At 32.7% G+C, this 19,583-nt stretch overlaps 1 protein-coding gene across 7 annotated transcripts in view; it reads left to right on the forward strand.

Moving 5' to 3' along the window:
• hebe (protein) overlaps positions 1–19,583 on the forward strand; it is a 60,892-nt gene that overhangs the window by 20,371 nt on the left and 20,938 nt on the right. For all 7 annotated transcript variants that reach the window (XM_017621287.1, XM_017620886.1, XM_017620951.1 and 4 more), the window contains exon 2: positions 343–467. The gene's annotated coding sequence lies outside the window, so the exon portion shown is untranslated. The remainder of the gene's footprint in view (positions 1–342; positions 468–19,583) is intronic.

Genomic DNA, 19,583 nt, shown 5'->3' on the forward strand with positions numbered 1-19,583 from the left:
TTATTTTTTCTCATCAAATTCATTTCACACATTCTCCAAGCAATCGTCTTAACTTCCGCTAATTCTATCTGGTATTTGTGGGTTCGTAGGTTTTTCTTGTTTTTTTTTCTTGATTTGTATTCATAAGTGTTATGATCTGTGTTGATGTTGCTATACATGCTGACATTATTTTTTTTTGTTATGTATAACTCATATGGACGTGTTTTTGGTTTCTATGTAAAAAAAATATATATATATATATATATATATATACCGTTTGCGGTTCGTTGATATTTAGTTAAACAATTCCTGTTCTACAACATAATTCACAAATATTCAATTGCTCAAAAATTTTAATTGCAGTGCAAACTTCGCGCGTGGACTATATTAACTAGAACGCAAGCAGTGAAGCAGATGCAGTAGATAAAAATTGTTTGGAAAGAAGCGCGCAAAAGTGGATAAAATTGATATCGATTGAGATAGAAACGGTGAGTTCTTAGTAAATAACAATTAATTTTACGCTGAATTGAAGTATTAGCTAATTAGCAGCTAGTAGATATACATACATACATATGTACTTGGTTTTCAAGTTTTGTCCCTACAAAAAATTTGTTTATACTCTTTGAGAATTGCACACATGAGAATGAGGAGATTCAAGTAATACGCAAAAGTGTTGTGCATCTTTTGTTGCATACGTCTGTGCATTCAATATTTTTATTTCAGCTCTGGGCGAAAGAGATCGTCTTTTAATCAAAAGAGGTGAATGTCGATCCCACGCGTGACTGAAGTGAATCTTTTACCTATTATCCATTAGATCAGCATATATGTATATATGAGAATTTTTCTGCATTGTAATAAAAGTTGATCTTAATATTAAACCTTGTCTTTATCCTGATCTTAAGGTCAATCTTAACCTTAACATTAACCTTAATCTTGGTCTTAATCCTAAACTTCTTCTTGGTCAAAATTTTAATCTCAATCTTAGTCTTAATATTAGATAATCCTTATCTTAATCAAAATTTAAATTCCAATCTTAATCTTAACTTAGATTTTTATTTCACCTTAATCTTGATCATAATATTAATCCTAATTTTAATCTTAAAATAATCTTAATCTTAACTTTAACTTTAACTTTAATTTTAATTTTAATATTTGTTTCCTCTTAATCTTGATCTTAATCTTAATCTTTATATTGATCTTGATCTTAATTTTAGCTCTAATTTTAATTTTCATTGTAATTGTAATTGTATTTGTAGCTGTAACTTGAATTTGAATTTGAATTTTAATTTTAATCTTCTTAATCTTAATTTTATTCTTAATTAGTATATTACTCTTAAGTACCAGGTTGACCGAGCATTGCCCGGAGTGCATATACTTTTTAAAGTTTTCAAGATTTGGATAGCTTTAAAAAAATATTTTGGAATTGAAAAAAATGGATTTCGATATCTAGTAAGTAAATTTCTTACTCTAAAATTTAGGTGGCAACCCCATTCCGAAATACGTCGGAATCCATAGTACAAGTCTTAAGCGTACATGTACTGTGTATACTTACAAAAAATGCTGATTGAAATTAACAAAATACAAATTTGTATTACATAGAAGCGTGGCAACCTTGATCGCAACCTTACACTATTATCCTAAGGGATAACATTTTGTATATAGGGAAAGCATTGTTTAAGAAACTTCTCTTGGTACCCATGAATAGTAATATTTTACCTTTTTTTCTAAACAAAATTTTAAATAAACTTGCGATTCAAAATAGGTGGCAACCCTCTTAAAAATATTTTTGAATTAGAGATCTTTAAAATACCTTCCATTTGATACCTATATTATGATTTTTTAATTAATTGTCACTAATTTCGAATAGGTGGCAACCTTATACGAGTCTTCTCGGAGATTATGCCTATACAGATGATCTTAAAATCCAAAACATTATCTGTGTACAAAATTTCGTCAAAATCGTTAGAGCCGTTTCCGAGAACCCTATGGATATATATATATATACAAGAATTGCTCGTTTAATTTAATAAGATAATCGTAATCGCAATTTTAGTCTTAATCTTAGTCTTAATTGCGCTCAACAACCCCCGCCATCCTATTCTTTCTTCTGTTGCCTTTTTGTTTCATTGAAGTTGGGAATTAGAGCCCAACGATCCTTTCGCTTTTTCGTTTCATCGATGTTTGTATTTACAAACAAGCGCAATGAGGCTTTACTTCAAAACATTCTACGACACATGCTATTCATTAGACTGTATCACAAAAAAAGTTCAATTTGCTCCAGACTATTTTGAACAAGTATTTACATACTATGAGAGTATGTTAGGAGTGTACAAATTATCATTTTAAGCTAAATCAGGTTTTTTCTATAACTTCCTTTTTGGAATCGATTTCTAAAAAAGGTACACCATTGTAAAGCCTACATACTTTTTCCAGAAATATTATCCTATCATGCCAAACTAAAAAGTTAAAATTTTTTCTGAAAACGGTACACTGTAATTAATAGTAAGAGATGCTTAACAAGTAAAGATGTATACGTTCAGGCGAAACCGAATTTTATCGGCCCGGCGCAGGTTTCAAATAGCGTCATTTCATCTTTCTCTCAACTACCTTTCCATGATAAGTCGGGGTGTTTTTCCCGATTTTAAACGTTTTAGATAATATGCTGACTTAATGAAATCATTGAATCAAGTTTGATAGAAATCCTTTGTAAAAGTCTTATTTATTGTTAAGAGATTGGTATTAACTTGGCGTAAATAAGTGCCCTCAGTTTTTGAAATATCGGAGTTTTCGTATTGGGTGGGTAAATGGGTGTAATTTTAGCCGATTTTAATAATTTTCAACAAGTTGCTTTTCCTTACCTAGGTTTTAAGGTGCACCAATTTTGGTTGAATTTGATAAATCGGCTACCGAGACACACATTTGTGGTCATAAGTGGGCGGCGCCACGCCCATTATCCAAAAATTTATAATAATCATATTTTCTGCTAAGTGATTATTGCAATCATCGATTCGGAGTGAATTATCTGGTTTGTCGCAGTTTTCATGTTTCTATGAATTACCGTTATATGGGGGGTGGGCGTGGTTATAGCCCGTTTTCAAAGATTTTCAATCTATTTCTTAGTTGGATCCTAAGCAAGGTTCGGACCGAGTTTGGTAAGGATTGGTGAAGCGGCTACTGAGATACAGAATTTCATCATAAGTGGGCGGGGTCACGCCCATTTTCCAAAAATTTCTTAATAATATTAGGTATTTTTTTATAATAATTCTACTTCACATACTAATTTTCAACAATTTGGATTGAATATTTACTGAAATATGGTAGTTTTTGAATTTTTCGAAAATATCGTTATATGGAAACTGGGCGTGGTTACTGCCCGATTTCAATACCAACGTACCTTGGGTAAAGGGCAACCTACATACCAAATTTCGTTGAGATATCTAAATTTTTGCTCGAGTTATCGTGTACACGGACGGACGGTCGGATGGACGGACAGCCAGACATGGCTTAATCGAGTGCTCTTTTCATTCTGATCATTTATGTATACATTTGTCTATATCAATAAATACCTATACAATGGTGTACCATTTATAGAAATGTATATCAAATGAAAAATTTATAGAAAAGCCGATTCAGCGGGGCAACCATTTCAACTCCAGAAATACACCTTCATATAAAAAAAAAATCGCTAGGGACAAATTTAACTTTTTTTGTCCCATACATCGTGGTACGGTCTAATATTCATATCTGTTTTTTTCGTTTTTTTCCTTTTTTGTATCAAATCTTTTAAGCTTGCTTCATTTCTTTCTTTTGAAGATACTTCAACTCCAATCTTTAATTTGTTCAAATACTCGTAGCTTTAAGTTTTAATTTTTTAATTTCTTGGGCAGGTTTTTCTAAATAAACTCGTTAAGCAACTGCAACTCATTAGAAACTAGAGATGTACAATTGTTAAAAAAAAAAATATTTCATTAAGTAGAGCAAATAAAAAATGTATTATACTATATTATTTAGAAGAGAATAATAAAGGGGTTTTCAATAGGGCCTTTACAATTTCATTATTAAGTGTTATCGAACCATTAATGTTCATCTCTCAACTGTTTTGGTTGTTTTGCTTGTGATATATGGCGTTTAATCGATATGAAGTGCGTATGTACACAAGCGGGCAAAGTTTAATAATATTCAAATTAACTACCAGTGTTTCCATGTTGGTGCTTTTGGCGCTAGATTTAACTCTATTTTTTTTTTTAGTTGCCCCAGAAACTTGCTTTTAGCCCCTAGCTCTTTTTTTGGCCCTTTTAAATTTTATACAGCCCTTTCAAGCTCCAAAAATCTTAACTGAGTTTTAAACATTTCTGCTGTCGAAATTTTAAATATTTTGCCTCTTATTGAAGATTGAATTAGCAAAGTCCCTACTGAAAAACCCTTTAAATACAATTAAAAATAATAAAAACCCCATATGACTAAAAATCAACAAATTGACACAAACAACTTGTTGACTGTCTCATTAATGCTGTTAAATGAACTAACAATTGTAAGCCAAATAAAAATAATAACCGTAAGTGTTGTTGCGACACGTAAAATTTGCATAGCTGATAATGTGAGGTATTAAGTATCTAGCAGAAGAAGATGCCAATAGGGAATGTTCATTCACAATGGAGTTTTAATAGAAACTTAGTGTTGATGGTAGTGTCATCCCATTTGGGTGACACTTGAGTGGACCACGTGATTTGGCTAAAATTTGTCGTTGTTACTTGTTATTGGAGTTACTGCGAAACGGAATTTTTTCGAAGCAAAATATGTGTATAGTTTTTTGTCCGAAAAAAGATACGAGGGTTAGGTATGATCAGAAATATAAAAAATAACGATACAAAATTAAAAAAAAAAAAATAAAAATCTATCAATTTGTTTCTTAGCAAAAAAAGCAACCGACGAAAATGGTTAATGTAATGTTAATTTTTTTTGGTGCAATAGAAACAAGGGCACCGGCACCTAGAAGATCTTTAGTATACCTATGATGTTTCCTAACCCTGACAGCCCAAGATGTTATTAGCCTCCCTAATAAAAGCTAAACGTTTCATGGTAGACGAATTCCTAACCTGAAGTATTGCATTCTTGGTCTGGCTAATTCTGGAAAATAGTATATAATGTGCCCCGATATCTCCTCGTCTTCAAGGAAAAGCTGGCAATCCGGCTCTGGGGAGAACGCAGGTGATTATGGTCGGCTAGGTAGCCACTTAGCAACTTGATGTAGGCCCTACTCAAGAGATTTATATCTTTACTAGCAAAAGGATAACAAAAAATTCTGTACTGTCTAAGGCCCTCTGCCTGTCCCCAGTACCTATTGCTTTCTGAGTTTACCCACGCTTCGATTATGAGCCTCGATGATGACTAACTGAGTCCACAAAACGGTTCCTACCCCACAAGTACAGACGATGAGTCATCCCTTGCCAATGCAGTCCTTCACAAGTTTGGAGTTAATCATCCTATTGGAAAGGGTCCTTATGGCCGCTTGACTCTATCTGAAGCCAACTAGAAACGCGCCTTTTAAACCCTTCTCAAGGTTTAGTCTGGCAGAAATTGAGATGCTAGTACCTCGGCTTGAAAAACCGTGCACCAAGTACCTATTTATTGCAATAGAAAGTTAGGTGCCAGGTCCGAACCTCCATCTTTGAACCGTCTGTGTACGAGTGTACATATCTGGGATCTAGTTCAGGAAAACCATTTGGCCAGACATCTCCGTCCGGAATTTTGACCTGAAATTTCTTTCCAAATGACCTGGTATTTTTCTCAAAAAACGTTTGTGTTGTTTCTGGTTTTTAAGTGTACTGTCAGAATTTTACATTGCATGCTGTTGCTGCTTGGCTTGGACGAAAATTTGGCGTGGAGTTCAACCTAGGAGTGACTGTAAGGCCTCGGTTGAACATATTCTCAGTATAACCTTCCTTTGGAGTTTGTTCAGACGTGAAACGGCAGTTTTATGCAGCGGTCACCAGACTATTTTAATGTATTGACAGTGTCACTAGCCTAGTAGCACATTCTCATCAGTACTAAACATTCGATAGCGCTTATCGTAAACATACAATTATGCCATCTTTCAAAATTCTGTTTATGCTGAAAGTAATTTATTGCTATGGATATTCACTGACCGTTTACCTTCAGAACATTGTATGTAAATTTTACTCTTCTTTCTTCACCGGCAAGAGAGAGATATTATAAATTTACTAAAATAACTACAAAAAAGAGCAGCTTGTTTGAAACTCTCACAAAAGTTTATAGCTGCGAAAGTAAAAGTTCGATAAAGAAATGAGAATTACATCTTTATGCAAATACTCGTATATTTGTAGATCACATATAATAAATTTCTTAATAGATGACTTTTACTAATTTGTCCATTGAATTTTTGTATTTTGTCTCAACCGCGAATTGGTCGAAGGGAAATAAGTTTCAATACTTTCATTTTGATTTAAATTTCTTTCACATTAAGCCGGCAAAGTTGTGGTTTTTAATTAATGCACACACCCAGGAATATAGATGTATGTACATCTGTATATACTTTAATACGCAACCTGGTAGGGAAACACACTAGTGCCGAGCTGGTTCGGTTCTATAGACCAAAGAACCATGACTACTACAACCAGAAAAAAGTCAGCTAAATATATTTCTCACAACACATGACTTGGTTTTAGTTACATACATTATTTGGATAAAGTTACCAAATCCTGTGTTGAGCGAAATAATTTTAGCTAACATTTTTCTGGCTGCATTCCTTTTTCTATAGTTTCGAATAATTCTAACTTCGTCATCTCAGATATAGCCAGGTTTCTAATAAAAGGTTTTTGCATTTTTTCGGACTTAATTATCATATTTTCTGCGAGTATTTTGTACTTAGCTAATTATTTGCAAATGGTTAGAAATAAATTATGTAGGTAGTTTGATCTTTTAGAAAACGATGCATTTTTAATTGTTCTTGCGCCTTGCATCAAAATATAATTTTTTAGAAAAAAGCGCAGTTATCAACTTTTCACTATAAGCTAGCGATATATAGGATTTAAAAAACAGTTTTGTAAAAGTGCCATATTTCGCTGCTTTTTGGCTGGTAAGCATCTAGTTACTATTCGACTGGTTAGTTTTTGGCTGGGGATTTACCTCCAGCGAAAGTATGTACACTCACACGCTCTCACGCGCATGCGAGCGGATAACGACAAGGTAGCGGTTAAACGTCGTTGAACTTCTTTGAACACCTTATGCCTTGCTGCTGGTGTGGTTGTGGCTGTGGCTGTGGCTGTTCTTCATCTGCATTTGATCTCAAATAACCATTTCGCACTTAGTAAACGATGAAAGGTCTGAAGGCGTTACGTTAGTGCGTTAAACACCGATTTAATATCCGCATAATTACAATATCAATATTTAATAGCAATAATAATAATAATAATAGTGAGTTTGCTTGCAGCTCAGCTCGCGTTTCCATTTCAATTTGAATTCCCATTCGCTATCGCGTTTTTGTTTGCAGTTTTTATGCATAGCTGCCGCTATTGTCGCACCATCAGCTAACCGACTTAATCTCTTATGTGTTGGTGTTATTACATACTACTTCTGTTTTATTGTTGTTTTTATTTTAATTTTTCGCTTATGTCAGCCGTTGGTTTTCTCTCACACGCATATGTATGCACATTCATTTTGTTGTATTGTGCTTCCTCTGGGTGCTTTGAACCGCATTTCCACATTCGCCGGCGCCAAGCAGTTTTAGCTTTGGTCGTGGTCTATTCGTATTATGCCACATGGACAAGAGAGTGTTTTATGCGTTACTTTCAAGTGGAAAAATGCAAAAAGATGAAAATGAAGTATTACATATAAAATTTACGCACTAAAAATTCCCTCAATGCTTAGCTGTGGTTTTGTTTATGGTCAATAACTAATAGTAAAATATTTATTTTCTTACTACATATATTTATTATATAACTCGCAAATACATGGCCAGCTTCACTGCTTTTGGGTTGTATGATAATCATATTGTAATATTTCATTAATTTTATAAATTTATTTAAAGAGAGTTTTTCAAACAGTTGACAACCCTCCTAAAAATATTTTCGGCAGTAAACTTTCCTAAACCTTTTTAGTTTGATACCCATATTGCAACATGCAACTTATCTTATCAATTAAATTAACTTAAAATTTCCAAATTGGTGGCAACCTTCCCGAAAATATTTTCGTCGTAAGCCTTCTTAAACCTCTTTTTTTGACAGCCATATTGAAATATTTAAGTTATCTTATCAATTTACTTAAACTGCAATTTTCAAACAGGTGGCAACTCTCCCATTTTTTTATTTCTATATTTTAAGTTAGACCTCTGGAAATACACTGGTGAAAACTGCATTCAATTCCATGCATTAGTTTTCGAGTGATGCGCGTACAAACAAACAGACAGACAAAAATTCTAAAAATTGTTTATTTGGCCTTTGTTGCTCTAATATAGACGGGGGTCTTTAAATTAAAATGACATTATTGAAATTGATTGAAGTAAATTAGAAGTAGACAAATTGACAGGGGTAGACACATCCGTTTTGGTCATAGTAGTGGAGCGTTGTCACTCACGCTCTAAAACTCCCCTAAACTTTCTACCCGTAGAGCTTTTTGGGGAGCTTTAGGCAAGCTGCAACTCCGTAAAACTCATTTGAAGGACAACAGATTCGGCTACGTCAACATTCTAGCCAATTATCTCATTACTTTTAGGTCCCCAGACTACGAAACACCGTCTCTGGTGCTCGCGAACAGGTTCTCCACTCGTATCATTTCGAGAAAGGACTGGGAGGACGATTCGTTCGCAGGAAGTGGAATACAACCGAGGGACCTCTCATTAGACTTCTGTTTAGGTTGCCAGACCACTGCAGTGTCTTCTGAGGAGAGCTCGCAGCGATAAAAGAGGCTACATTTTGGCCTGTAGGGGTCGCCGTTTTACATTACTGTAGAAATTCGATCGAATTTCTAGTTTTTTTTTTTTTAATAGCACTGGATTTATTTTCAAACTTAGCACGTCGATTAACTTATAAGGTACCAAATTACTTGCCGAAAAATCTCCTGCTCTGGAACTAAGTAAAACGTGACTAAATTTTTTTATATAATTTTTGTTTTATTTTATGTATTTTATTAGCGCCAAAATATCGATTTATCCATAAATTTCGATAACTGTGGGTTTCCATCACTCGATAATCTCGATAACGTCCAAACTTTGGATAACTCTATAAATTTTGGATACTCGATACACTCCGATAAATAGTGATAACTCGATAAACTTATATAACCCTAGAAATTTCGATAACTCGATATACTTCGAAATTTCCAAAAATTTCGATTCGATAAACAAGTTTCGATAACTACCAACAATTTCCGATAAATCAATAAACTTCTATAGCTCAATAAGTTGAAAGAGCTCGATACATAATGATAACTCAATAAAAATTGCGATAACTATAACATTCGATGACTCGATAAATTTGGATGTCTAGATAACTTTCGATAGCTAAATTTTTCAATACTGCATATACATATTTCTATTCTAATCGAAATATATACATCGGCATATGCAGTTCATATCACACTAGTGTCGCAACCTAATGTTACTAAAGCTCACCAAATATTATCAAGCAAACCTATTTAAAAAAAAATGTTAAATTGGTGTCACCAAAAAATTTAAAAAGGCAACCCCTAGGTTTTTTTTTCGAAATTTCATTGCAAAAATACTTTACACTTAGGGGTTTAGTGATTTTTTTTATTTGCTTGTAAGGTGATACGGTCTAATGTACATAGTAGATACCTTCCCCGTGATAACTATTCATGAAGATTTATAGCAACCTATGAAAGTGTCAATTTCGCTTATCGTGCCAATCTTTGTTGCCAAATTATCTTCAAATACATTTGTGAATAACAATCATAAATGCATAATTTGTATGCTTATTCTTAGAAAAAAAGCTGTAGAGCTTTAGTAATATCCGTGATTGTTTATTACGTTATTAATGCCATAAAAAAAACTATATCTGTATCGCTGAATCATACAAATTTTTATCAGAAAATCTAATTTTGATTTCCTGTTTTATATTTACATGAAAAATTGTGATCTCGCGATTTCTCATGCCGCAAGTACTCGTATAAGAATATAATATAAATTTGTATACTTGATAATAAAATTTTTATTAAAATCCTCAGCGTAGTTGTGTCTTAATAAAAGATAACAGTTAAAACAAAAAATATTATGGCCCAAATTTTGGTTAAGTTTTATGCCGTCCCCGAACAGCAAATGGGTTTTATAAGTAGCTTTTGGACGACAAATATGCACTCAGGCTTGCCGAGGAGCAAGCGCTGATTGAGTAGATTTTTTATTTTTTTTGTAGCTCGCTCAAGAGATCGTTGCTAAGTTCTACCGTGTGATATTATGCAACTTTAACCACACGCGACTGTGGTCGTCGAAATCAGTACCTATACATAAAATAATATAACAGTATAAACTATCCATTCCAATGCCACATCTGAGTTTCATACATTAATTTCGGCCCTTTTGTTAAAATTCTTTACAATTTATTTGTTTTTAGTTCATTAAGTTGCTTACAAAAAGTGTAAACAGTTACGCGTAAAAATTAATACATATATAAATAGCAGAATTTAATATCATATACATACATATGTACATATGTACACCTACACAATAAAAGCAGGTTATTAAACTGCAAAAGCTGCGAAACAGTTTTGCCACTTGTCCACAGTTAATCCAGATTTATTTCGTTAATTGCGCTATTCAAATAAGAAAGCACACTTAATTGTTTCAACAAATTTGTTTTGACTTTAAGTAGGCAAATGAAACATAAGCTTATAATGAATAAAGTAGCCAACAATGGCAGTCTGCTGTTTTTGTTATTTGAAGAAGTGGGTTGAGTAAACGTTACAGTTGAGAAAAAGGTATTGAAAATTAATAAACGGAAGTAATTTCGATTAAAAAAAAATTCATTAAATAATGGTCTGCGTGAGAAGTCTCCGCGGATTTTTGGATAAAGTTTTTTAAAAGATTTTCTTTATTGAAAGTCAATTTTAATCAAGTACACAATGACCATTAATATCTATAATTTTTTGCTAACCTAAGGTTGTTTCATAATTACATATATCAGTGTAAAGCTTCGGTCGGTAAATTGTTTTTCATCAAAAGAGTTTTGCAGAGACAGAAGCAAATAAAGGTAAAGCGGTGCAAGGTAGGGGCTATGCGGTCAAAACTTCCCAACCAAGTTCCGTCATATTTTTTAAATTTCTTTAATTTTTAGAAATATATTTATTTTTAATGTTTAATTTTTTCATATTAGTTTTTAGATGTAATTGTTTTAGGAAGAAAAATATATTTTTTTTTAAAGAAGAGAGAGATGTCTATTTAGGCACGATAGTCTTACCAAAAAAGCTCTCTTGGCAACTTTGGTGGCGAAAAGCTCTTTTGACAGAAAGCACTTGATCATGCTCCAAAATTTATATCATTTAGCTCACACAGCCGCAATGGCCAAGTGAGCAAAGCACTCACGTGCCCTTCCAAAGATCCAAGGCTCGGGCAGTCGATTTTTTCTTTTATTAATTTTTAGGATTTATTGCTTTAAAAAGATATTTCTTTAGTTTCATTAGATTTTTGGAGATTTATTTTGTATTTTTTCCTGAATTAGTTTTTTTTTAATTTGAGTTTCCTATATCTAATTTTTAGATTAATTTTGTTTTAAATTGAAAAATATTTTTTTAATTTAATTTAATTTTCAGAAACTACTTTTTTTCTTTAATATTTCTTTTCCTTTATTTAATTTTTTTGAGCTTTCGGTTGTTATAAAAAGAAAAAGATTTTGTTTATTTTATCCGATTTTTAGAAACATATCTTCTTTTAATTTATTTTTTATTTAACTTTCTTTTAACTTTTAGATTTTACTGTTTTAAAAAGTAAAATTGTTTATTTAAATAGAATTTTTAGGAACCTACATATTTTATTTTTTCTTTTTAGTTAAATATTTTATATGCTTTATATTTTTTTAAAAAGAAAATAATTGTTTTCAATTTGATTTAATTTTAAAATTTTTTTTGTTTCTTTGTTTCAAAGTTTAATGTTTGGAGAATTAATTTTATGGTAAATTTTTTATTTTAAAGTTTGAAAAAGAAGATTGAAACTTTTAGGAACCTATATTACTTTTAGTTTATGATAGAATTTTGTATACGCTTTATTTTTTTTTTCTATTTCATTTAAGTTTTGAAACTTATTGTTTTTCTTTTTTTGTTCAACGTTTAATGTTTGGAAATTTAATAGTCTTGCAATTTTTTAAAAAGGTATTTAATTAATTTTTTAGAGAACTTATTGGTAAACGCCAGACAGAATAACGCTAAGACCTCCTCGTTAGCAGATCTGTCAATAAGTCTTTCCAAGGACAGAGAAGAGCTTTCAAGATAGTTTCCAGAATTGAAAATTTTCTTACCAAAAACTTTCGTCTTTCAAATGACTGTGGTGAGTTGAAAGACAGTTGCCAGAATTGCCCTGAAGATTAAAATAAAAAAACTAAATAATTTGTTCACAGAGAATTAAATAAAAATAGTTTAAAATTATTCCCGCAACTGAGTAAATATTACCAAGAAAAGTGATTTTTATTTATTTTACTTAACGATAATGGATATGCAATTTGCCCTGCATTTTAATTGTCCACTTAAAATTGCATAAAAATAGTTTAAAATAATTAATATGTAAACAATTTATTGTGGGACACAGACCACGATTAAAATTATAATTACTTGAGTGCATTCTTTTCAACCACTTTCCATTTACTCGTAAATTCGTACCCACACAAATCGCGCTCATAAATAGTTTCGGTGCATTACGCTTTCTAAACGGAGCAGAGTAGCGGCTTGGCAAAAGGGCAAAAAGCAAACAAAAATGACTGCTATAAAAAGCTATACAATAGCCACTAACTATAAATGTTGGGTTTGGTAAAACGCCATCATAAATACTTTAGTTTTTTTTTTCACTTAGCAAACATTGGAAATCTTCGGTTGGGTATTTACGAGTATTTGGAGGGTAAACGTTGGAGTGCTTGCACAAGCTTTCCGCATGCTTTGCACTAATACCACTTTTCCTCAATATTTATTTTTATGCCATGTATATATGTATGTGCGAATATGTTCATATGTATGTATGCACATTTATGGCATAAATTTATGATAGTCATATTGTATTAGACACGTTTTTAGCAAAGCTTTATTGCCCACGCTGGTCTAAATTCTGATTGTAAATAAGCTTATCAGCGGTACTTACCGCCGTAAGCTTTAATTTTTTTGACGTAAGCAGTTCAATTGCAACGTAATCTAAGGCTAAGAAAATTTCAAGCAACATATTTTTGTTTTGTATTTGGTACCATGGATTACTACATACATTGTTATCGTTTTCTTTGATTATCATAAAAGTTTTACTAGATTTTTGCCCCCCTATTTTCTTTACACTTTGCACTGTGTACCCACTATTATCATTATTATTATTTTTTTAAGCTGTGCATACTTCGCATAGTGTCTATTTATGTACATACGTATTTCTAGTTGGCTTGAAAAGAGCGTAAACCCAGCGTCATTGCCGCTCCTAGACAGTTATGGAGTATGTATGTATGTATGAACAAATGGATGTTTGTGTGTGTCTGTATGTGAAGCAGGTAAATAGATAATTGCCGACGTGCGGCAACATACCAATCAAGCGAACGACTTTAGCCTCTTTCATAACTGGAGCGACGTGGTGTGACGGGGGCTTAGAGAGGCGTTTAGGAAGTTGTACTTACTGTTGTGAAGAGGTATATGTGTTTGTTGCGGTGTGACTTAACCTTGAAAATTGGAATTGTTGCTAATGATTTGAATATATTCTTTTTTTCTGCTATTTTCATTGGTTCGTTTGAGTTATTTTGGTTGATTAGGTTTTTAGTTGTTTAATGTTTGCTATTTTGCCTATTTTTCTAATGGTTTTGCTTTTTGTTTTGATCTAGTTTAGTTACTTTTTATTTAAACTAATTTATTTTTACTATACCCATTGTTTAGCTTACTATTTATTGAATTTTAAAGCCAATTTTATTATTTTATTTCATTATACTTTCAAAATCTACTTTTCACTAATCGAAACCGTTTTTATATAAGAACAAATGATTATTTTCCAAGAAAAAGTACTTTGTATCAAAAAAGGTACTTTATACAACAAACATATGAACATATGCTTAAGGGTTTTATCAAAAAATTCTTTAATTGTATCACAGAAAAAAATTTCGCTAGCAAAAGCGGGAACACTCTTAAACTGGGAACAGTTATAAGCTGGGAACAGTTCTGAACTGGGAACAGATATTTTCTAGACCCAATTGGTAGAATATACATATCAACGAAACGTAATATCCGTGCAAAAAAGCCATACATGGGTAAGTAGTTTTTAAATCGCTTTACCTCTGTCACAGACTTAAAATAGGTACGGGTACGAATATAGATTTTGAGAAAAACACGAATAGTTTTTAAATGAAACAAATTTTAAACTGGAATAACTTGCCTATTTCAAAGCTAACAGAGACTACCTATGACACCCTAAAATGTTTGATTTAACCAATTAATTATTTGTTGGAACTTATCGCGAGAAACTAATCTTTTTATTCGGTTCAATCGTATCGGCCAAGGCCTTATCTCTGAAACTGTGGCAAAACTCGTTGCATTCTATGGATACCTTGGACTTTGTTCCGTTAGATTTAATTGATTTTATAGCTGCCTGGTTATCAGAATAAATAGTGATAGGTCATTCTGTAGGACGGAGGCTCATAGGCCTACGAACGGCTACCATTATAGCGTTTAGCCCTGCTTAAAAAACGCTACAATGGTTCGGTGAGCGAATACTGACCATGACATGACATGCCATAGATTTAAGTTGAGAAGAGCAATTTAAGTGGGAACAGATGTTTTAATACAAAACAAAGGGCTTTGAAATGTCAAAGAGAAAAAAACGACTGTGAACGCTTTGTAACTGGGCCAAGCTAGTTTTCTGAACTCAAGTGGTCGTATTTGTCAATGAAAAATAATTCCAGCGAGAAGGCAACGAAAAATTATGTGTTTTTTTGAACGCTTTACATTTGTAATAGATTTAAACTGGAAAAGTTTTTAGTAAAAACATGTTCTTTACAATTTTAGAGCAACATAAATTAATGGGAAGAGTTTAAAACTGGGAACAGATTTCAACACAATTTGATAAACTTGATAGAACTCAAACCTAGAAAAGAATTTCCGCGTTAGAACAAAATAAATTACTGGGAACAGTTTAAAAGTAGGTACAGACTTTTTAAATGCAATTGAATACTTAAACCGCGGAAAGAACTGCTGTATCAGAAAGCAACAAATATTCAAGTTCATGCGGTTATACACGGTTTATACTTGTCACAGATTTACGGCTCTATTCTGTATTAGAGACAAATTCTTACATTTTTTAGGGACAAAAATGAGAAAAAATTTTAAATTATACACTTACAAAATTTTTGTCATTGATTGATAATTGCATTTTAAAAGGCGAAACATACGAAACGGTTTAAAATTGGGGACAGCTATTTTTCTACGTACAAGTGGTTTAAGTTTACAACGAAAAATGATTCCTGTATAATGAGAGCCACGTAAACTTAAGTACTTTTTTCAACGTTTAAGCTATTCATTTTTTTGGACTGTATGTTTGTAAATTATGAACACACATTGTACTTGGATAATCTTTAACCCAAAATTGTTTGCCTATCCAAATTCTCATTCATAACCAAAATGATTTGAGCTAAAAATGAAAATCTTCTATGGAAGGATTTTAGAGTACAACTTTTAAAATTTTGGATGAAGAATCTACCTCTATCCATTATAAATAATACTCATTTATTTTGCTGCAAAAAAATTTACTTGGGCTTTAAAATTTGCAAAAACCGTAAAATACCATGCTTTTTGCTACTTTTTGCGCTGAGTCGTCATACTTTTATTTTGACCGAAGTGCTTATTTTATTTGTCTAAAGCTAGAAAATTCATTTAACTTGTAAGAGATTAAAAATAAAATTTTGTGCCATCTTTGATTTGAAATGTGTGCAATTTAAAATTGTTTTCTTAAAATTTTGTTATTTTTTCTTTGCCTTTCATTATCTTAGTAAAAGACAACCGTTTTAGCAAAATAAATCGTGCAAGGTCATATAGTTACTTGAATGACAAATCTTTGAAAAATCGCACAATGGGCAATTGTATCATACCTACGCACTTAATCGCAATGGAAGCGACAGGGCGTATGATAAACTTCGATTGATTCAGCACTGAAAGCCGTTTGTGTGTTAACAAGCGCACGACTAGTTAAATAAAGCCTGCACGTACAATGATAACCATTTAATTAGCTAATTTAATTACTAGTCAATGATATGATATTTAATGCAATAAAAATGCTACAAATGATGAATGACTGAGTTAAAAAAAAGACTGCGAAATTGCAGGAAAGACCTTCGATATTTTTCGCCTGTGACTATGAAAACGAGAACAGTCATATTTTCATATACATACATACATATTTATGTATGTATTTTGTTGGGGGCTCTAATAAGAAAACTCAACAAAGTGGCAAAATTACGTTTAAAAATAGTCGCAAGTAAACGTCTCCCAACAATGTAAACAAATACATATTATTGAAAAGTCAACAATTTGAAATTTTTAAACACAATATTTGCTGCCTGCAGTTAACTACTGCAAATAATAACGTGCTAAATATTGCGGGCTGTAGGTGGAGGTGCGCCAATTCGACCGATGACAAACTGTCAGACTTTGCTCAATACAAAATGCAAGTTTATTATTCTCGCGTTGCATTGTTGTTATTTTCATTGCCAGAGCCAACCAAACCCACAGCAGGCTGTATGGCCGTATTGCCTGGTAGCCGTTTGGCCGAACTACTTGCCTGCTCACTTACTCCATACTGCGCTACTCTGCTCGTACTTGGCTGTCATGAATTACTTATACTCATTTGCCGCTTTTTGCGCCAGTCAAGGAACCAGCTCTACAACGGAGTACAACCACACACAACCCACTCTAACTAACACTCGCCACTATAGATTATTGCTTACACTGCCCCAACTCACAGCTCAGGTACAGTTTGCTTAGCGTTAGTGCGGCACAAGTAGAGCAGTTAGTTTGGCTAAAATGTGTCAGTAAGGTTGTGAGTTAGTGTGTCGTTGGCGCTATTCAAGAGTGAGTCATTTTAAAATTTTTGGGCGGAATGTGCGCGTAATATGTAAATAAAAAATTTTAACTAAAGAGGAAAACAAGAAACACAGTAAATAGCAAAACGTTTTGGCGTAAAGAAAAAATAAACTATAAAATTAAGTACTTTTTTCCTTTTTCGAATATGTATATTGTAGCAAATAAACGTGAAAGGCTGTGTGTAAAAAAATGTATAATAAAACTGCTCGAATTGCTAAAATGAATAGCGCACTCTGCGCGAAATAGTTGCATTACGCATAAACAAGAGAAATAGACAGTAAAAAAATAAAAATAAAAAACAAATAGCCAGCTAAACCCAAAACATATCTAGGCTTTATATATATTGGGCTTTTAATTTAATACGTACTTCTTAAAAAAATCATTAAAGGCCTCAAAAATTAATAAGTGGATAATAACTTTACCAAGCATTTTTAAGGAGTTGAGCCTCTAGTGTAAGATTCTAGCTTATGTCTTTAACAAAAGTTTAAACTTGGATAGGTAGGAGTCACTTTGATGTGAAAATCCTACGATTAAACTTCGGGTTCCGCCAGTATGTCCTGGCTTTAGCCTTCGGCGTTCTCAGAGGGCATAAACAATTAAAAGTAGTAGCGAAGGTAGTTGGTTATTGGTCATTTCCAGGTAGTCTGAATTTCGTAAACATCTGAGTGTCCTAATATTATTTTCAGAAAGACCCCAAACTCCGAAAAGTCCCAAAAAATCCCGAGAAATATAACTCGAATATCATAAAAGTCCTGAAAAAATTAAGTTAAGCCCCAAAGAAATGCCAATGTTCATAAAAAACCGAAAAGTAAAAAAAGTAAACTGTAGAAAATCTTAGAAAATTGCTGAAAACTACGAAGCATTTCATATTGTCGATCTTAAAAGACAAAGTTTACTGATTAATTTCTGTAAGTTAATATTGGCTCATTTCTCTAAAGTAAAAGATATGTTCTTGTGTATGAGTTTAAAATAAATTTACTAAAAATCTGTCGTTTTAAGAAATTTTTTGAAAAATGAGCTAATTTTTGTATTACAAAAATACTCGAAACCCACTCGAATGATTTTCGTTGTGCTTCTTTTAATCAAAAATTTAAGCTACTTATATTCATATGTACTTTCGTTTGCAATTTGGGAGGTATTGGTTGATATCAGCCAAGTACATACATATTTCCATTCATACTCACTAGGAGGCATCACTCTCCTTTAAACTAAAAATCGGTACTGTTTTTCCATCGGAAATCAAAAATTTATTATATTTTAAGACTTCCGCCAAACTTTCAGTAAAATTATTAGATTAACATGAGCTGGATCTATTGGAATATATCGGCACAAATCGAGTTTTTTATAAATAAAATTATTAAAAAATTTATTTTATTTTTTTTTAATCACTTCAGATGATAGAGGAGTTTAAGATTAAAAGAAGTGCATAAAAATGATTAAAAAATTTATCAACGGAATCAAAATAATGAGATTTTTCGAGGTATTTTCAAATCCGTCTAAGTTAGGTAAAGCTTAATAATTTTTCCGAAATATTTTGGGGAAAGTCATAAAATAAAATAACTTTCCGGTGGAAAACTGTAATTTTTTTTTTGGGTGATGCACCTTAATATACATACATACATAAGTATATACATTCATTTCATAACTACCTACACAGGAGCAGTGGGACTGTTGATTGTAGATAAGACTAAGCCTAATACAAAGACAAAGGCTAAGAAAAAGACCAAGGCAAGGCAAGGGAATGCGAAGACAAATACTAAGACGAATAAAAACACCAAGACGAAGACGAAGTCGAATATGAAGATTTCGAAGTCGAGTACGAAGTCAAGTACCATTACCATTTTTTTTTTTTTTTTTTTTTTTTGTAGGAGGGGGAAATGCTTTATGCACTGGCCGGGGGCGCTAGTCTCTATACTACCTTCCCCGAGTGTGGGACTCCCACCGAAGCGTGTTGGGTTACCCACTAAAACCCAAACTCCCACCGCCCGCGCAAGAATCCCGCATCTGGTACCGCAATTCTGCATGTCTTCAGATGCAGGAGCGCGCTGTTAGATCCTTGGGGCTGCTCTTTTGTAGCCCGAAGCACGAATTTCACGTATCTCGCAACTGCTTCCCACTTTTCTGCGCTGGAGATCATTACCCCAACTATGTTGTTCGGAGTTATGTCTCCGTGTCTTTATTCCAACATTCTGCGCGAAATCAAGAAGTGTTCGCAGTTGAAGAATGTGTGGTACACGTTATCTTCGACGTTTCCGCTATTACCATTACCTTAACCTTTACCATTATCATTACCATTACCGTTATGATTACCATTGCCATTACGTATGATGACGAATAAT

Source organism: Rhagoletis zephyria, unplaced genomic scaffold, assembly GCF_001687245.7.
Source record: "Rhagoletis zephyria isolate East Lansing unplaced genomic scaffold, Rhagoletis_zephyria_1.1 Rzeph_scaffold_00002, whole genome shotgun sequence".
In the NCBI taxonomy this organism is placed as follows: domain Eukaryota; kingdom Metazoa; phylum Arthropoda; class Insecta; order Diptera; family Tephritidae; genus Rhagoletis; species Rhagoletis zephyria.